At 39.2% G+C, this 18,678-nt stretch overlaps 2 protein-coding genes across 5 annotated transcripts in view; one reads left to right on the top strand and one right to left on the bottom strand.

Annotated features, from left to right (window-relative positions):
• The window catches only part of CMSS1 (cms1 ribosomal small subunit homolog), a 383,830-nt gene that overhangs the window by 320,009 nt on the left and 45,143 nt on the right, over positions 1-18,678 (bottom strand). The window lies entirely within an intron of this gene.
• The window catches only part of FILIP1L (filamin A interacting protein 1 like), a 302,611-nt gene that overhangs the window by 247,878 nt on the left and 36,055 nt on the right, over positions 1-18,678 (top strand). Inside the window, exon 1 of one of the 2 annotated variants that reach the window (XM_040484301.1) lies at positions 4,023-4,148. The exons of the other annotated variant lie outside the window; for it this stretch is intronic. The gene's annotated coding sequence lies outside the window, so the exon portion shown is untranslated. Of the gene's footprint in view, positions 1-4,022; positions 4,149-18,678 lie in introns of those variants that run through there. 2 annotated transcript variants of the gene reach the window in all.

Here is an 18,678-nt window from a genome sequence, read left to right as displayed (position 1 = left end):
AAGAAGAAGAAGAAGAAGAAGAAGAAGAAGAAGAAGAAGAAGAAGAAGAAGAAGAAGAAGAAAGAAAACTGATTGCTCTTGGCATGGCGAGAAGGTGCTTTTGCCCTCAAACTTCCCTTTTGGCTTTACATTCTACAGCTGCCCACTTGTGGTGCTCAATCCATTCCTCTGAGGTTATACAGCAGCAGAGGAGAGATCAGCACCAGATACATGGCAGGCTAGCCCAATGCTCAGAGACAAAGCTGCTTTGCAGGAAGCCTGCCAGTGAGGTGTCAGAATGTTCCCTGAGACAGAAATACTTTAGTGCAAAAGGGTCACACTCTGGCCAATCCAACTGCAGCCTAATGCAATGTAAAACCACAGAACTCTGCCTCCATCTCATGCCATCCTGGATCTGTCTCCACTATACTCAGCTTCTGGTACAGAACAATGCCTGTGATAAGAATTGTTGTTTTTCTTTGTATGTTACAATGTTTCCATGTATACTATTTTATAGAGGAGGCAAAAGAGCAAACATATCACATTCAAAGTTAATGTTACCATCCCACAGATTCCAACAGTGCAGTGACCCCTTAACTGATGAAAGAAGCAGTAATGAAAATTGTCGGCAGCTGTAAGAAAGGTGCATTATGAATACTGCTTCTCTTGCACTCATTTGGATGACTAGAAGACTTCACCAGTCACAAGTAGAAACAAAGGCAGGGAGACAAGACATGAAAGAAAGTAAGAGTAGTGATTTCACAAAGAGAAACTGGACTTGACATGCTTAGTAACACATTAATGGTATTTTTAAACATTTGTGGACATTGCTAATAACATCGGTTGCCGTGGTCACTGTATTAAACTCCTGGCATTAGCTTGAACCAGGGGAAATTGCTGATACTGAACTGTTTTTGACTATCTAACAAGGTGATTCATACAGTTCAACTGAATTGATACATCATCCTAGTTTCCACCCTTGCTGCCTACAAACCCCTCTTCCTCATTAGAAAGCAATTAGATCGGTAGAAAAATTCCTTTCTACCCTTTCCAAATCACAACTTAAAGCTACTGCTGATTTAGATCATAAATTTAAATTACTTATTATAGAAATGACTTTAATTTGTAGCTATACTTATTTGTAGGAAATTCTGCCTTATAAAATGAGAAGGGTCACACAGCAACTGGGCAGGAAATTTTTCAGTAAAAAAAGTAAAAGTTTTCTTAGCCAAGACTGAGGCACTGTGCTCACAACACTATTCTTTTGATAATGAATACACGTCAGAAGCCAAGAAAACAAAAACTACATCTCAAAGAGAATGTTCATAGGAAAGGAGAGGGAAATAAAAGTCTATTTGTCGATTCATGTGGCCAGTGGAGTACATTACTAATGGCTGGCTGGAGTTAGCAATACAAGACCTAGGGTTCTCGAATCAGTTTGATAAAGATACCCTCCTACTCAAGACCCTGGACTTTCATCTGTAGCAAAAATGTCATAATATTCTGATTTTATTAGAACAAGACTTGTCAACATCCTCGAAAATGTTGTCTTAATAAATATGCAAATCCATGATGTTTCCAATGTGAATGACTTCCCTAGGGTTATTCAGTGCATAATTAGGGTGGTTCTGGTGGGGTGGGGGGCGGGCTGCAAAGGTCAGTTTTGGTTTTCCTAGTTTAACATTCAGTCTGGAAACATAGAAACTTCTCAGTTAAATCTGAACACTTTACCAACACTTCTGAGAGATTCTGAGCAAACCATTAAGAGGAGACTAAGGCTGTATATATAAACACTGGTTCAAATCTCTGCATTTGTTACTTTAACAGCCTTCTGACTTTGGTCAAGCCATTTTACTCTTCCAAATGTGTTTCTTCATCTGAAAAGTATGAATAATACCACCTTACGATGTGTTATGCAAATTAAATGATGGAGTGTATGTAGAACACTAAGCATGGTGACTAGCATGAACTAAAAGCTCAACAAATGTTATTATTGGTTCCTGAAGAGAATGGGTCTATACCATCATCTCAGCCGGAATGCTGAGTCATAGCTGGGTCAGAGATCACTGCTTCAGAAAGTAACAGGGCACCATGCAAGGCACACAAAGAGGAGAAGTCCTGATCCTCTCTTCTCTGGCTTCATAACCAGAGGCAAGTCTTATATCCACTTAACTTCTCTGTTCTTCAGCTACTGCAGCTAAAGAAAAGGAGGAAATAATGCTGACAGATTTTATAGGGGAAGTGGGAAGTCAAAAATATGAAAATAAATGCAAAACATGAGTATAAAAAATGTGGGAAAGAAATAAAAGATGGTGTCCAATGTTAGGAAACCTCTGTACCTATGAGGGGAAAGGGGGCAAAACCGGTTACAAAAATGCTGGCTTTGGGTAAAGATCTTTTATGTTAGTAGTCTGCAACTGAGATTCAGGTGTTTATGCGACTTTCACAGCAGTCATTTTATCTCATTTGAAATAAATCAAATCTAGCATAAAAGTCTCAAAAACATGGTTAATAAGTACAAGGCAAGCACAGGAGACTAAAAAGATTCAAATACACTTCACAACTATAAGGTCGAGTAACAAAACTCACAAACCAGTATCTAAAATGTTAATATGAAAATACGAATCAAATATTGAATTTTAAGCTCAGCTGAAGGGCATGGTCATTAGCTTCTCAAAACAGTATATATAAAAAGCAGGAGTAGTTTCACAGGCTTCTCTGTAGGCAGAGTGATCTAGAAGAACTATTAAAGTGAGCCCACAGTTTAACAAAGATGACACACATTCTGTGCCCTGTATCTTTTTTCACCGTTTTCACTAACTATACATTCTATGCAACCAGGCATTCTCTACTCCAAACTAAGGAAAAGATACAAGCTATTTTCATTACTCCTGTTTGACAAATAATTCTATAGACATATGTATGTCATAACAGGAAACAATCCTATTTTACTGTTTATTTAAAAAGAGTTAAATAGACTCAAAATTTTACTCAATTCATTTGAAGCTTGCAAATAAGACAGCCACATCCCTAATTTACTTAGCAGATTCATATAATTGGCTAGGGCTTTCAGAGATTACTTCTCTTATTGATGTGCAAAATAATTGGGAACATAATTCTCATTTCCCAGAAAAAGAATTTATAAAAGTAAAATCTGCCCCACACTAGGTAACATGCTTAATTCGGTCATATTTGGTCAGTTTCTTTTTTCTTCTCTTGTCTTTATTTTGTTTGCTGGTGGCAGGGAACAAATGGCTGAAAACTTGTTCTAAAGTTCTATTTTTATACTTTGTCTTGAAAGTACAGCACAACACATTTATCTTTACTTTTAATAAATATTTTTCTCTGCCAAATAAACTGATTAGTTTTAACTACTTTCGTTAAACACAGGCATGCAGAAATGAGGAACTAGGAGGTTCTTTCAGGAAAAACACTGAAAAAAGAAAAAGATTTCATCTGGCCTTCCCATCATCACTTCAAGAATTGTTTGGTAGTTACATCATCAGGAAATAAAATACTATCCTCTGAGGACCCCTACTCTTTACAAAAAGGAAGGAGAAGGTTTGAAGTCTAAATCACCTCGAGATGTCTCAAAAAAAAAAACCAAAAAACAAAAAACCAACAAAACTTCTGGCTCCCTCTCCTACCTCCCCCCAGCAACCAAAAAACAAATGTAACAAAAATGTATTTACAAAAGTTTAAATAAGAATAACAGGATGTGCATTTAAGAATCTGAGGCAATAACAGAAGCTTTAGAGCCCCGGAGGGAGAAAAGTTACTAGCGGATCCACCATGACCCCCAATGACTTGGTTAGCCAGGCAGGAGGGCGCCGGCGTCCCGGGCCCGCCGCCCACTCCCCTCCTCGGGGAGCCGGGGACCGACAGTCCGTTCACACGGTCGGAGCGTCAGCGGAGCTGAGGCGCATTGCTGCCGCGCCGCCGCCGCCGCCGCTGCGGATCTGGTTGTCACCGGCGCCCCCGCCGCCCGCGCCGCACATGCGAAGCGCCTTATAAGGCAGCGCAGTGACGTAACGCCCTTAGGCCGGGCGCGCTCGGCGCCCCGCTCGCATTGTTCGGGCGACTCCCGGAGCGCGCACAGCCCGCTCGCAGCGCCGCCAGACAGCGGCCCCCTCCCGGCCCCCCGCCCGGCCCCGGCGCAGGCAGCTCAGGTAAGCCCGGGAGAGCCGCTCCGCTCCAGCAAGGGGCACTGCTGTCAGACAGCCAGGCTGACTGTAGGTGGCTTTTAAAGTTACCAGCATCACGAACTGCAGACAGGTTTCGAAAAGCGCGTCCAATGAACTCTGGGTTCAAAACCTTTTAAAACTCACACAAAACTTAGAAAGTTTACTCACACCGAGAAAACGGATTTCAGATTTGATTTTAAATGAGGAGAGCTGGGGAAAGACTATATATTACATTCTCCAAGCGAGCCGCACACCGAATCCTGCCTGTATGGAGAAATCTTTGGGAATGGGGGCGGGGGCGGGGGCGGTGGCGGGAGGGGGGAGGGAGTACATTGTAATACCACAACTCTATCTCCTGATCTTCTCTCTCCTCGGACTTAAATTCCCTTATGTCTGACAAGAGCAGAGTGCGAAACACTGCCACATGGTAGTGGATTTATTAGTGCCGTTTCTCACCCCCTCCCCTTTGTGAATCTTCATACAAAACACCAGAAAATCCCTGTTAGAAATATAGCTTGTAATTAGGAGGACGCTAACTTAAAAAGTTGAGCTTTTTAAGCTTCAAAAAAATCTTACAAGCAAAAGCATATGGCAGTCTGTGTCAGACGTAACTCATGATTTTGAGTTCCAACTTTTTACTTCAACTCCAGTAAATGGATAAATGACAAACTGAAAAAGATAACGCTAGCTTCTCTAGAGTAATATTTTTGGACACAGTTTGTTGTGTTATGTAGAAACACTAATTTAAAAGGTAAAGCCTATAGAAGAATTTTGTTAATCAGTGGCATTTTGAACTTACATCTGAACCCTGAATAGGTTATTGCTATAAATGAACTTTTACCATCTGATAATTGAACACCTGGATGAAAATTTACATGTTTTCACATTTCAGAATAAAAATTAGCAGAAGAATTAAATAAAATACACTATGTCACATTTAAAACACTGGAATAGGAAATTAAAAAATCATGTATCACTCAAACTGTATTTGGTCTGAACATACATTTTAAAATAAAACTTAAGAAATGTCTGACAATTATTTTTCTTTTGAAATAGCATCTATATTTTATTTATCATTTGAAACAGCATTTGTTTAATATGCCCCAGATTGGGGATTTATCTTTGTTTCTAGCAATTCCTGTGGTTGAGTATTTTAAAGCATATAATATTGGTGCCTACTACTTTTGCTTCCTAGTTCTGTTTAGTTTGCTAATTTTGTTTGCAGCAATGCAAGATTTTGGTTTTAGTATTCTAAAAGAAAAATTATATGTTATTTGGTTTGAAGATAGGCTATATGAACTGCAGGTTAGTACTGAAAAGTAGGATTTCTCCAAAACTATTATTTTAAATCTAGGGAAGCCTACCATAAGAAAGAGGGGACAACACCCAGGTCATTGTGGAGAAGTACAAAATATGCACAGAAAAGTTGTTTATTTCATATAGGCTGTAATTGGAAACGGAAAAATTCTTCCTTTGGTAAAAAGGTATTCCACTCTTTTGAATCTGATAGAGGAGGAGGGAAACAGAAACCATCAATTACTGTTTCAGCTATACCCAAAGTGCCATCTGTACCATAAACTATAGCTCATCTGTTGAAAATCATAACCTCTATTAAATCTCTAACAGCTGTGTTTCCCAGGGTCTGCATTTTATTTTATTATTATTATTATTATTTTTTTACAAAAGGCAAGCACCACTTTTTACTCTGTAAATGACACACTCCAATATACCACACTTTTTTTCCATTTACTAACTATAAAGCATGGTTCAAAAACAAATCATCCATTGAGACCCCTTTTAAAACTGAAAGTTAAACAAGATTTGTTGTGGATACATTATCACACAGTGGACTCTCTGAATGAGCATTTATTAGCCCTAGGGACAATCTATATGATGGAAAAAATGTTTTAGATAGATGGAATATAAATTTTTACATTTCCAAATAAAGCACATACAAATTTTATGCTTAATAAATTCATTTGCCTTTTATGGCAATTGACCTTAAATGTGAAGCACTTGTATTTTTGTTATATTTTCCTAATGCTGTGAGGGAATCTATAGTTCCCTCTATAGATCTATAGAAAGTGGCAATATGAAAACACAAACCAAGCTTTGAACTTTATTTTCAAGTCTACTTGCAATTCCCATAAATTTGCCTTCTCAAAAGGCTGTGAACTTTGTTTTAGGTTTCTCTGTCTCGCCTTCCTCCCCCACAAAATGACTTTGGTAATAAATGGATTTTGAGGTAAAAAGTGAAAATGGAGCACCAAGAATAAAATTCCATTTTCTTCTTAAGTCATGTTCTGTCCATATCTAATGCTTCAGAGCAAAGTGAATGCTTTTACAAGGTGAACAGAGAAAAAAATACAGCCCCCTATTTGAGGGGAAAAGGAAGGCGGGAGCAGGAAGAGGACTGTTTATAAAAGACTGGATATTGTGGCATAATATGTGATGTAAACCAATATTGGTCTCAACCTGCTTCATGTACTGAAATCTGTTGTTCACACAGCCAGTCATTATCTCTGAAAAATTTAACACATCCTACCTTATCCTCTTGGGCGTATCATTAACTTTTTTTTTAAGTTTATTTAATTTGTTTTTGACTATGGATGTAGCTTCAATTTAATCTGATTGTTTAGTTTCTGTAAATTATGTTTTAAATAAGGATTTAAAGATGAAGGGACACTGCATATGCAGCCAGCATCACACACTTTCAAAGAAATTTTTCTGTGGCTGCTTCTGCCACCACTACAGTATTTATGGGCCCACCAACCCCATCACTTATGTTTAATATGTGCTGGGTCAGTTTCTACTTTGAATGTTAGATGCACTAATTCCTAGCAGATCATCACCAACACTGTTGTAAGCCCTCCTGCATCCTTCTTTTTCTTAAAAAGCAGAGTTAAAATTATCTCTCCCCTGGCTTTCTTCTATTCTGACATTACCTCTGACTGGAAAAGCTGAGAAAAACAAAAGTGGGAAGGCTCTCCAAGGAAAGTCCCTTGGTTCTTTTTCAGATATGGAGAAGCATTCCCTTTTCATGCTTTTTCTCTCAGAAGCTTGAGCACATTAAAATACGACAGCAGCAATTTTAATTCTGAGCCCAAGAACAGAATAACACATTAGCAGTGTTCTTTCTCCATTTAGACCATCCTCACATTCCTATTCCCTATTGGTTCCAAAATAAGATTAACTCTTAAAGACACTATTATTTTTTAACGACAAGCTTGAGGAATTGTGTGGGGGGGTGCGGGGGGTGGGGGGGGGGGGGGGGGGTATGTGGATAAGAAGGTATGTAGAAAGAGCCATAGGTATGTAAGTGTACCATTAAGGCAGGTAAAGGTGTAGCCAGACATACACTCACCTTCTTGTGTTTGTCTGTAACTACTGATTCTAGCCTAAAGGACAGTTTTATCAGTAAAAGAGATCACATCTTACATCAGAATAGCAAACACACAACTCCATAGATGGGAATTTGAGAAGAAACTTGGTCATAAGTTTTTTCATATGAACAATGGGATGCCCTAGGCCCCAGAGAAGCGCTCTCGCTCTCTCTCTCTCTCTCTCTGGCAAGGAATATCCACAGAGCTTTATAGCTAGAAGAGGCCTTGGAGGCCATCTGATCCAAATGCCTCCCCTTACAGAAGAAACTGATGTTCACAGCATGACTTGGCTCAGAGACACAAAATTACTCAGAGGCAGAGCCAGGGCCCCCTGCATTCTTGTGCTATAGCTTTTGGTTTCCCCTTAAATTAGTGCTAGGAAGAGATGAAGGCAGAAGCCCCAGAAGAAGCCCTGGCACTAGAGGTGTTAATTTGGATACAAAATCCATTAAAAAAGAAAGCAGAAAGGTTCAAAGTTCTTGTTAATGAGTATAAGTAGTAAGAAGGCAAGGCAAAGGAGGGAGGTAAAAACCAATAGAGTTAAACCAGGCTACTACAATGGAGGGGGGTGATAAAAGAAAGACAAAGGAAACAAATAATAACTGTACTTAAAGGTCCTCTGGGTGGCAAAGCTCACTCTGCTTAAAAGTTGAGTGGTTCCCTAGGAAGAATGTATATATGCTCTATGTCAAAGACATTTAGGTCCAAACCACTAATTTGACAACTGACCTCTTCTCAGCATCTTCCAACTAAGCATTCTACACTCTCCAGACCTCCCTAGCTAGCAGGGTCCCATTCAAAACTCACAATGACCCAATATCTTTAAAACAACTGAGAACTTCCCTGAAAACTACAGAGGAAGTAACTAATGAAGGCTGTGAGCTCCTGGTGATACTTACCCTGCTTTACTTTCCTTCACACAGTGCACTGCTACATGACACTAAATTACACATTAGCTGCTTATTTGTTTATTGTCTTTCTCCTGGACTGTAAACTCCCTGAGGGTCAATTTTGCAACCAACTTTATTCCTAGTGCCTGGCAAAGTACCTCGCTATAGTTAGTAAGCATGTCCCTGGGACAAGAAGGTGCTGAATAAATGTACCAACAAATAAATTACAACCTAGAAGCTCCTTACCTGGTAAGAAAACTATGGGCTAGGAAAGGCCCCTTCTTTGAGATTCTGTTCAGGGGCCCAAAACAAATCTCTGCCACTATCTGAAGTAACCACAGTGAACTGACTACAAGCACAAAAACCAGAAAACAAATCAGGCTCAGATGAAATCAATGCAGTAAAATGTACTTCGTACTATACAGTATGGGGCATGGAATGGGTGGGAAACAAAATATGGATGAGCAGAATGTAGTGGTTTTTGTCTTTAAGGAAGTGTAGGTACCTTTGTTTTTCCTAATCTCTGTGCCTCATATGAAGACCTAGAAGATGCAGTCATTAGACCCAAACAGTTTGTCCTTGCCATTAAGAGAAACCAGCAGATTGCCTTTTCCCAAGCATACACTTTGACTCTCAAGTTTCTATGGGTCATTCAGTGCATCTGCCAGGTTTTACAGAAAAGGAGTGAATTTTCTATAGTTTCAGTTAGGTAATTCCAATGTCAATCATTGAAGCCAGCCTAGGGCTTGTAACTCAGCAGCAAACATTTACTTAATATCTCCCAGGCACTGTGCTAAGCACCAGGCAGGCCAGCAACTAAGTTCTCTACACACTACACCATGTCATTAACCCAGCTACACCTACTAAAACTGATTGGCACCATATTGGTGACAATGACTAAGATCACCAACAGCTCTTGCACAATGGCCCTGTCTCTGCTCTTTTTTTAATGGACTGATAAAGCAATATAGGTAAAACAGGTCAGCGTACATAAAAATTAAGTGAAGGTAAACAGTGTGGGGCTGTTTAACAAAAAAACCCAACTAACCAGAATATAGTTATAATCTCCAAGCTTCCTTGCTTACTTACTAATGACACTAAGTTGGCATGGACAAATAGTGTTTATCTCAACAGTACAACTAATTAGTAGGAATAAAGGTTCATAAATCCAAGTTCCATTCTTCTTGTCTCTACCATCTATTCCCTGGGTAAGCCTCCTAAAGCCTTGGCTTCCACATACCTAACAAAAAAAAAAAAAAAAAAAAAAAACAACAAAAAAAAGAAACACTGTCATCCACCATAAGCATCTTTCAATACTGGGGAAGGACAGAATAATGAGCAGTAACCCTTGAGGGTAGGTACACCGATCAAGCAGAACTGAAGACTATATAAAAATAAAAGCTACTGATCATATCATTACAGAAAAATTAGCTTAAGAAAATGAAATGGATGTGAGGAAAAAGTCTACTCTTAAGCACAGAGAAAAGATTAACAACTATAGTACTGGAGCCTGTGAGAGCTCCAGATCACTGTACCAAGTACAGCCTCAAAGATGAGGTCAGCCCTTCAAGATGGGCGGCGCAGACAGAAGCAAATCTGCCAGATTTACTGTATCTCATGGCCCACCAGGGTTGGAACAAAAGTTTAAAGGTGAACTAAGTTCTTCTCCCTCTTTTAAAAATTCTTTTTTAAGTGAACCAAAACAGAAAACAAATCTCTGAGCAGAAATCATAAAAGGAATGTGAAACATTCATCACATTTGGGTTGACAAGACTTAAGTGACTGCTGCTGTTACATTTGAAGAAAAGGAAGGAGCTGCTTAGCCTAGAAGCTTGAGAAGAGCAGGAAAAAGTTCCTTCTTGCTAAAGACAAAGGGCCACGCAGTGAGATGCTAAGCAAGTCCCTTAGCCTTAGTTTGTTAGTCTGTCAATTTGAAATGGCAGAGGAGGTAAATCACTCTGGAGTCTTGTGAAAAGTAATCCTTTGCTGCTAAAGGAAAGATTACCTATTGTTTAAAAATAATGTTGATTCACTTACTATCAAGATAGTTAGACTCTGATATTATTACAAGAAATACATTATGTTTGAAGTTGCATATTATCCTTCAGGTTTTCATACAACTGGATACATGGGGCAGGCAGATCTTTCAGATAAAGGTGAGAACAATTTTGTTAAGTGATTTGGTATTCCACTCATCTCCACTAAAATTATGCCTTGCAAGATTCTTCTTAAAATTCCATAAAATTCACTGGGCTGGTAAAGATGCAAAGAATCAGAGGCAAGGTTAAGATTCTATGGCGGAACTTCCCTCATCTGGACTTTATTTAAATTTGTCTTCAGGTGCATTCCTCATTTCACTAAAGGTTTGTCCCTCCTCAGAAATGACAGAAACAAGAGGAACAAAACTTTACTTCTTCTTCTGCTTTAATAATAAGAGCAAATCCTGAGATCTTTAGGTATTCAGCCCAGGAGGGAGTTATGCTCCCCTAAGAAATGGCTCTTCTCATGTCTCAGTCAGTCAAGTACAACTAAGTTCAAACCCATGTGGGGGATACAGAGGTATCGAATTCTTCATGGAACTTCGAGTTTGTTCAAGAGCAAAACTATTACACACCAAGTTAGAAAGTGGTATAAAACAACATTATAAAGTATTTGTGTCACAAAACTGTAAGGGCTGTGCGGACTCACAAAGGGAGGCCCAGCCAGACAAGGTAGGGAACAAACATTCATAGAAAAGATGGGAACTGAAGTGTAAATGGAAGCTATTGAATGGAGTGTTAAAAAAATGATGGCAGATGCATCCCTTGGAAGTTTACTATGAAAAGGGAATCTGAGGTTAAAAGAGAAGGCTTGAAACAGCATCTGAACACCCAAACTATGATTTTTAAACCCATTATTTGGACTTCTGTAGAACAGATTTCAATCCTTAAAGTGAAGATTAAATGTCACAAAAACAGTTGGCACAGTGCTGGACCCATAGCAGGCACTCAGTAAATATATTATTCTTCTTAGTTATGTTAAGGGCTATATATAGGGTTCCACCAGGCTGAGGCACAAGGAGTTGCCTCAGCACCAAAGAGGAGGTGCTTGCTTTGTAAGGATGCAGTCTGGAAGAGCTCATGTTCTTAACACCCAGCCCTAAAGTGAAGTAAAGGATTAAGCCTTCTGGAGAAAATCCATGTGTCTAGTGCCTAAATTCAGCTACTCTGAAAAGTGATGTTATCTTTTATCCTGAGTTCCCTGCTAGAAGGGAATCCCTCTTATGAGAACATGGGCTTTCTAATGGGTTTTTTAGTCACCTGAAATAAGAAACAAGTTACTGAGTAGTTAAAGGACCAAAGAGCAAAAGGCTTAAAAGCTGGCCTGGAATCTCCCTGTTTTACCTTGAAAGTCCTACCATGCCTGGGAGGCACACAAAACAAATAGGTAAGACAAATCTTACCACATGGGCTAAAGAGCTTATATCACATCCTACCCACAGACAATAAAGAATTCTTTTCAGAAACTTACAGTCTAAACACTTCTTCCTAGGTGTTAATTTTACAGTTTCAGTGTACTTTCTATTTAGTGTAACATTTTAAGTGTCAGACACTGAAAAGATTTCTTGAAATACAATACTTGATGTATAAAGAACCAAAAATAAAGTTGAATCCCATGAAATACCATGTATTAAGGTCCCATGTAGTTAAGGTCCCATTAATGCCCCGTGTAGTTATGAACCACTGAGACCTTGACGAGTCACAAAATTTGTTCTGATGAACAAAATGTACATTTTTTGACGTGTGAATTTGTACAAAATGCTATACAAAAAAGAAGGGAGGGAAGGAGTCTAAAGGTTGGTGGAATTTTTATTCTGTGGAACTGAGATTTGAGGATCATCAAAGGCTTTGTAAACCCTAGAGATGAAATCCTACAGCTTCCCCGTTTTGCAGCTGAGGCGACAGGCAGATGAGGTGCAGTCAGAGAGCTAAGTCAGTAGCACAGTGGTCCAGCATTCCCTGACCATTAGATACACGGCTGTTGTTTGAGAAATGGGGTTTTGCTTTTTTTCTGTTTTTAACTGTGAATGAGTGAGTGAACTTTAAAAGTGAAGAATAGAGAGGCGCCTGGGTGGCTTTGTCAGTTAAGCATCTGACTTCGCCTCAGGTCATGATCTCATGTTTCTTGAGTTCAAGCCCCTTGAGTTCAAGCCCCACATCGGGTTCTGTGCTGACAGCTCGGAGCCTGAAGCCTGCTTCAGATTCTGTGTCTCCCTCTCTCTTTGCCCCCCCCCCCAGCTCGTACTCTGTCCCTGTCTCTCTCCAAAATAAACAAACATTTAAAAAAAAAAAAGTGAAGAATAGCGAAGTCAGTGCTTTCTTCAAAAACACTTCTTTCAACTACTGCAAATCTGAAATAGTTTGCCCTCTCTTAAAAAATTCAAATCATGAGGTAAGATATGGTCAGAGCAGAAATGGATGGGTATTCATACAGTATATACACAAGGTACATATATATTCTTTAACTCTGCCACACAGATTTATCACAGAGATAAACAACTAAATGGATGAGCCTGAACCTTGCTCAGGGACAAAATCAGCAGCAGACCCAGAGCCAAGGGAAGTAGAGTATAATGTCACTACTTTCACCTCTAGCAGATCCATTCATTGCTAACCACCGTAACATCTTGATTGAACTGCTCCTTACAACGTAAGGTTAATATTCTCTAGAACACATTCATCTGAAAAGAACCCAACCTGGGGAAGAGAAAATAGGATCAAACTGTGTGTTCATGTATTCTGTCTTCTCAGTGCTCAGAAGAAAAGGAAAATCTAATCCAAATGCTCTGAACTGTCAGGGAAAAATTAAACAAAATTTAAAATAAAAAAAATTTTTTTAAACGTTTATTTATTTTTGAGACAGAGAGAGACACAGCACGAACAGGGGAGGGTCAGAGAGAGGGAGACACAGAATCTGAAACAGGCTCCAGGCTCTGAGCTGTCAGCACAGAGCCCGACGCGGGGCTCGAACTCACGGACTGTGAGATCACGACCTGAGCCGAAGTCGGCCGCTTAACCGACTGAGCCACCCAGGCGCCCCAAAATTTTAATTTTTATAATGCACACAAGGGGACACAAATACAGACTACAAGAAAAATGGTCACTCACATTCTAAGGGATTCTAGATTAAAACATTCCCACCTAATTAAACTTTACATAAGGCCCATACTCCAGCTCTCTAAAACATCCTGGAGGAAGACAGAAACCAGTCATCCTCAGGAACTAGGAAAAGTGGATAAGGGTAGATGGAAGATGTTCACAGTGGTTCATGATCTGATTGTTAATCAGCAGGAAGCCAAGCCAAGCAACAACCTTCATCCTGCAATTGCCCTGACCTGTGTGTGAATCCTATTCAGTGCTATTAAATGTTACTAGTTCCTTTGCCTCTTTTTTACTGATTTACTATAGCTAAAATGGAGGGGGGAGGAGGATTCTCTAGAGATCAAAATGTTTCACAATTTACATTCTGATGGCTCCTATTTAGCCTGTTTCTCGTGGCAAACTGTGTGACTTCAAGAGTCACGATAAAACATAAGCCTCTGTTGTTGTGGTTTCTAAATTTCTGAAGTTTTAATTTCCCACTAACAAGTTAGGAAACGTTTGGTTTCCCAAGCATACCACGGTAGCCACTGCCTCTGTAAAGGCAGCCAGAATACAAGGAGGTGAAAACCAGTGAACTTACCCACTCTGGCGCATGACTGCTCCCTGCTTTGGCCTTTTATGTTAAATCTGACAAACTGAAAACCAGTGAATTAACGTTAAGAAAGCCAAATAAAAGAGGAAAGGCTTTTTTTTCTTCTTTCTTTAAGACTTAACAGGAACTAGGGGCTTAAAAAATTTTTTGGGGGGGGGAGGGCTCAGAATAAGATTTGGAAGAGGATATACTCTTTGTAACTTTTTAAAGAGGAGAAAATACAAGAAAGAAAAGTGACCTACCAAAGAGTGTTAAGAGAAAGGAATTAAACTAATCCTCCAAAATACCTATTTACAATATCTGAATGAAAATAACCTGTGATCTGGGAAGAGAAAAAAGGGACTAATGGAGATTAAAAACAAAGAAAATTCTGCAGCTACCTTAGAATGCTCTAAAAGCATTCTAAATATAGAAGCATCTAAATAAAGAAGCATCTGGGGCGCCTGGGTGGCGCAGTCGGTTAAGCGTCTGACTTCAGCCAGGTCCGTGAGTTCGAGCCCTGCGTTGGGCTCTGGGCTGATGGCTCAGAGCCTGGAGCCTGTTTCTGATTCTGTGTCTCCCTCTCTCTCTGCCCCTCCCCCGTTCATGCTCTGTATCTCTCTGTCCCAAAAATAAATAAACGTTGAAAAAAAGAAAGCATCTAAATATAAACGGATTTTGAGCAATAAGAGAAATACATATAAATATTCTTAACATGATAAAGCACATGCACCCACACTCTTAAGGGCATGTAGTATTATGCCCTTGAAGTCTGCCTGAGAAAAGGCTGCCTGTTAAAAATATTTTCCGAGAACTTTAAGTTCCTTGAAATGTTCAACGGAAATGGTATTTATGACAAACCCACCTCCTCTGGGGAACATGAGATGTTATTACTGGCAAAGTCAGTTTTTTAAACCATCTAAAAATGTTTATGAATTTATGCCAAATGACTAAACTTGCTTTATTATTACAGTGATTAAGAGAAGAGAATATCTGTTAATGTCTCATCATCAAGGCTCAAAGTAATCACAAACCTACAAAAAAATACTATGACAAAACAGAGGATTGTAAGTGGTAGTGATTTCTGTGCCTTTGACAGGCAGAATATTACAACACATTTATTCACTGGAGAGCCTGGTACATGAGATACATAAGATAGGAGGTGTGGATGTATGTCATAGTGGTGAGAAACAGGATTTGGAGTAAAAACTGTATTGGCATTCTGGTTCTGTCCATTAACCAGTAGAAACTTTGGCAAATAATCTAACTTCTCTGAGCCTCAGTTGCTTTTTTTGTGAAATGAGGACACTACTTGCCTCCAATGAATGTTTCCAGGACTATCATGGTACATGGCATATAATAATTGCTTAGTAAATGTTAACTGTTATTCACAGACTATAGAGGGAAGGAACGAACTACTTATGTGTCTACTGCTTACAGTTACACCCTTAATCCTTAACATAGTACTTAAGTAGAATAACGTAGTTCAAAAGTAGAATAGGTGTTTGTTCAAATATTTATTGAATACCAATTAAGTACCAAGCTAAAAATACAGCATGGAATAAAACTGGCCAGTAATTGACCATTCAGTAAATAAAATACACACACACACCCCTACCCACTCGCATTAAGTTTATGTTCTAGTAGGAAAGACAATGATCAAATAAGTAAAATACAGTATACCAGATGGTACTATGACATGAGGGGATGAGGGGCTCCCTAGGAAGGGAACCAGTACAAAAGACACAGACCCTGTTGTGGTCAGAGAAAAACAAGGAAGGTGGTATGGCTGGCAGAATGAGCAAAGGTAGAAGGAATCAGGGAGTCAAGGGGGTGGGGGCGGAGAGTATAGAAATAAACAAATGAACACTAAAAACATGGGATGGGAGAAAGAGGAAATTCTTTTGAGGTCAGTACTCTGGGCTTTCTAGCATGTACTCTGGTTAAGTGGGAAGAACACACACTTGGCAGTCAGTGAATTTTTATTCTGGTTCGGTTATTTGTGCTGTTTGGTAATTATTTAACCTGTCTATATTTTAGTTTTTTTGATTCTTACCCTCATCTATAAAATGGAAATAATACCTCATAACATTGTTATAAGGATTAAATTAGATCAAGTGGCAAAGAGTAGACCTTCAATATGCTTGTCTCTTTCTATAAGCTAAATCCTGCACTGGATCATAGCTGGGAACTGGAGTCTGTTCCAAATCCAGGGTTACTGTAACAGTGGCTTTGCATGTTATTTAATCTGCCTGGGCTTCAGTTTCTCAAGTAAGAAATTGCAGATGCTACACGCAGACATTTTAAAGACAGTTATACAATAATCATGGTGCTGTTATAAAAATTATAATCAAATAATATTACTATTACAACTTAAAATTGTCTTTTATGTAAAATTTATCTTAAAAGTTTTAAAACAGCAAAAGTATATGCTTCCTCTATATTGATTAAAAAAGTCCTACAAATTTTAATTTCTTTAGCATGAAGTTGTAAAGATTTTATTTAGCAGTCATGCTGATTTTTATTCCTTTTTCCTACCCCTGCTTGGAAAGATCTCCAAGACAATGTTTAACTGCAAAAATCAAGGTGACAGATGAATAGTTACAGTAAGCTATATTTTACATAAAGAAGGGAGATAATAAGAATCTTTATTTGTATTTGCTTACTTACTCATTAAGACATTCTAGAAGTGTATATATGAAATAATATGTACAGTGGTTACTGGTTCGGAAAGGAGAATGGGTAGATGAAGGATGAGGTGGGAGAAAGACACTCACAGTTTACCTTTTAATATACATATTTTGAAACATGTATTATATATTTAGGAATGCTAATCGCTCTAGCCACAGATGAGGGCTAAGTCAGGAGCCTGACCGCGGACACCCAGGAACCTGGTACCTGAGGGAGCCCCCAGCCATCAAAGCACATCAATGACATCTGATTGCCTTTTCTGCTTTTTCTACTTTGTAACATCTTTTGCTTTTCAAATAAAGATGTCATGAATCCCCCCGCCCCAAAAAAGGAATGCTAATCTACAATCCAAAACTGACTTGAAGAGTTAAAATTGAGCAAAATAATTACAAAATTAATTACACAGCAATATGAAAACCTCAAATGACTGGTTTATCAGACAATGTGGGTATTCTTCAACCTGTTACGTTATATTTTTTTCTGAAGTGCTCAGTGAAAAACATTCTAAAACATCCTCAGTAGTCTTCTCCATATTTTTCACTGGGGAAACCACACGTGGCAGTAAGCAGCATATACAGAAAAAGACTGTTCCCTCCAGGTCTACACCAAATCAGTCAGCCCATGCTGCCTCTGAATACCCAAGTAGACAAGTCTAAGAGCATCTGATCCCAGCAAAGAAAATACATGTTCACACTCAAGGAATGAAGAATAGGGGTAAGATGAGCAGATCACTGGAGAGGCTTTGGGAAGGTCACTATTAGCATCCATTGGGATATGCTGGCATTTCACTGAATAATGCACATTTACAACATTATTCTTTTCCAGAAAGGGAGAAGAGCTGTGGTATAGATCTATAAATCAAAGAGAAATGGAAAATAATGGCTAATCCCAAATACAGTGGAGCAGCAGATAATGAAAAAGAGCTATGAATATTAGAGACAACTAACACAAAGAGGTCTAATAGAAGTTTTCCAAAAAATTACCTATGCCCTAAAATGGTGGTTCTCCCTAAAGATGATTTTTGTCCCCAGGATTTTTGCAATGTTGGGAGATAGTTTGGTTGTGACACCGGAATTGGGGGTCCCTGGGTTACTTCTGGCATTCACTAGGAAGAGGCCAGGGATGCTGCTAAACATCCTACAATGTACAGGACAGCCCCAAAACAAAGAATTATTCAGCACCAAACGTCAATGGTGTCAAGGCTGAGAATCTCTGGCCTAAAATGACAATCAACATGGCTAACCATGTGCACGGCTGAAAAGATGCATGAATGGCCTGAAACAGTAAACAGATTATGTAATTATATCTTTCCTTCTAGTGTTCACTCTGACTCTGTCTCATAGGTGACCCCTACTTTAGGCCAGCCCATTGTGGCTGAGGTGCTCTTCTGTGTTGCTTCACCTTCAGTTTCCCACTTCTAATAGTAATTGATACGTCCTGTGCCAGGTAATAAATATGTTAGGAGCTTTAATGTGGATTGTTTGGCCTAATCCTTAGAACAGCCCTATTATAAGGGAGTCGCCAGTATTATCCCCAGTCTACAAATGAAGATAGTGAGACCCATAGAGGTTAAAACTGCTCGCTCAGTCACACTAGGTGGAAGTGGGGAAGCCATGACTCAACTCTGAAAATTGATATCCAGGATCTGAATTTCTCCCCTAGCACTACCCTACCTCCTATAGTGTTTTATTGCCTTTTTTCCATTGGTGCTGCAGTGAGTGTACTTACATCCTGTCCATTTATCCTGCCTGCCCCTTGCCACTCATATGCCTGCAGTGTTTTCTGCCATCTACTGCTGAGTCAGTACGGGATGGGCAGTAGGGAGAACATCAGCCCTTT

Source organism: Herpailurus yagouaroundi, unplaced genomic scaffold, assembly GCF_014898765.1.
Source record: "Herpailurus yagouaroundi ecotype Mexico unplaced genomic scaffold, PumYag 162, whole genome shotgun sequence".
Lineage (NCBI taxonomy): Eukaryota > Metazoa > Chordata > Mammalia > Carnivora > Felidae > Herpailurus > Herpailurus yagouaroundi.
The sequence above is the reverse complement of the archived record's forward strand: the minus strand, read 5'-3'. Positions and strand labels throughout refer to the sequence as shown.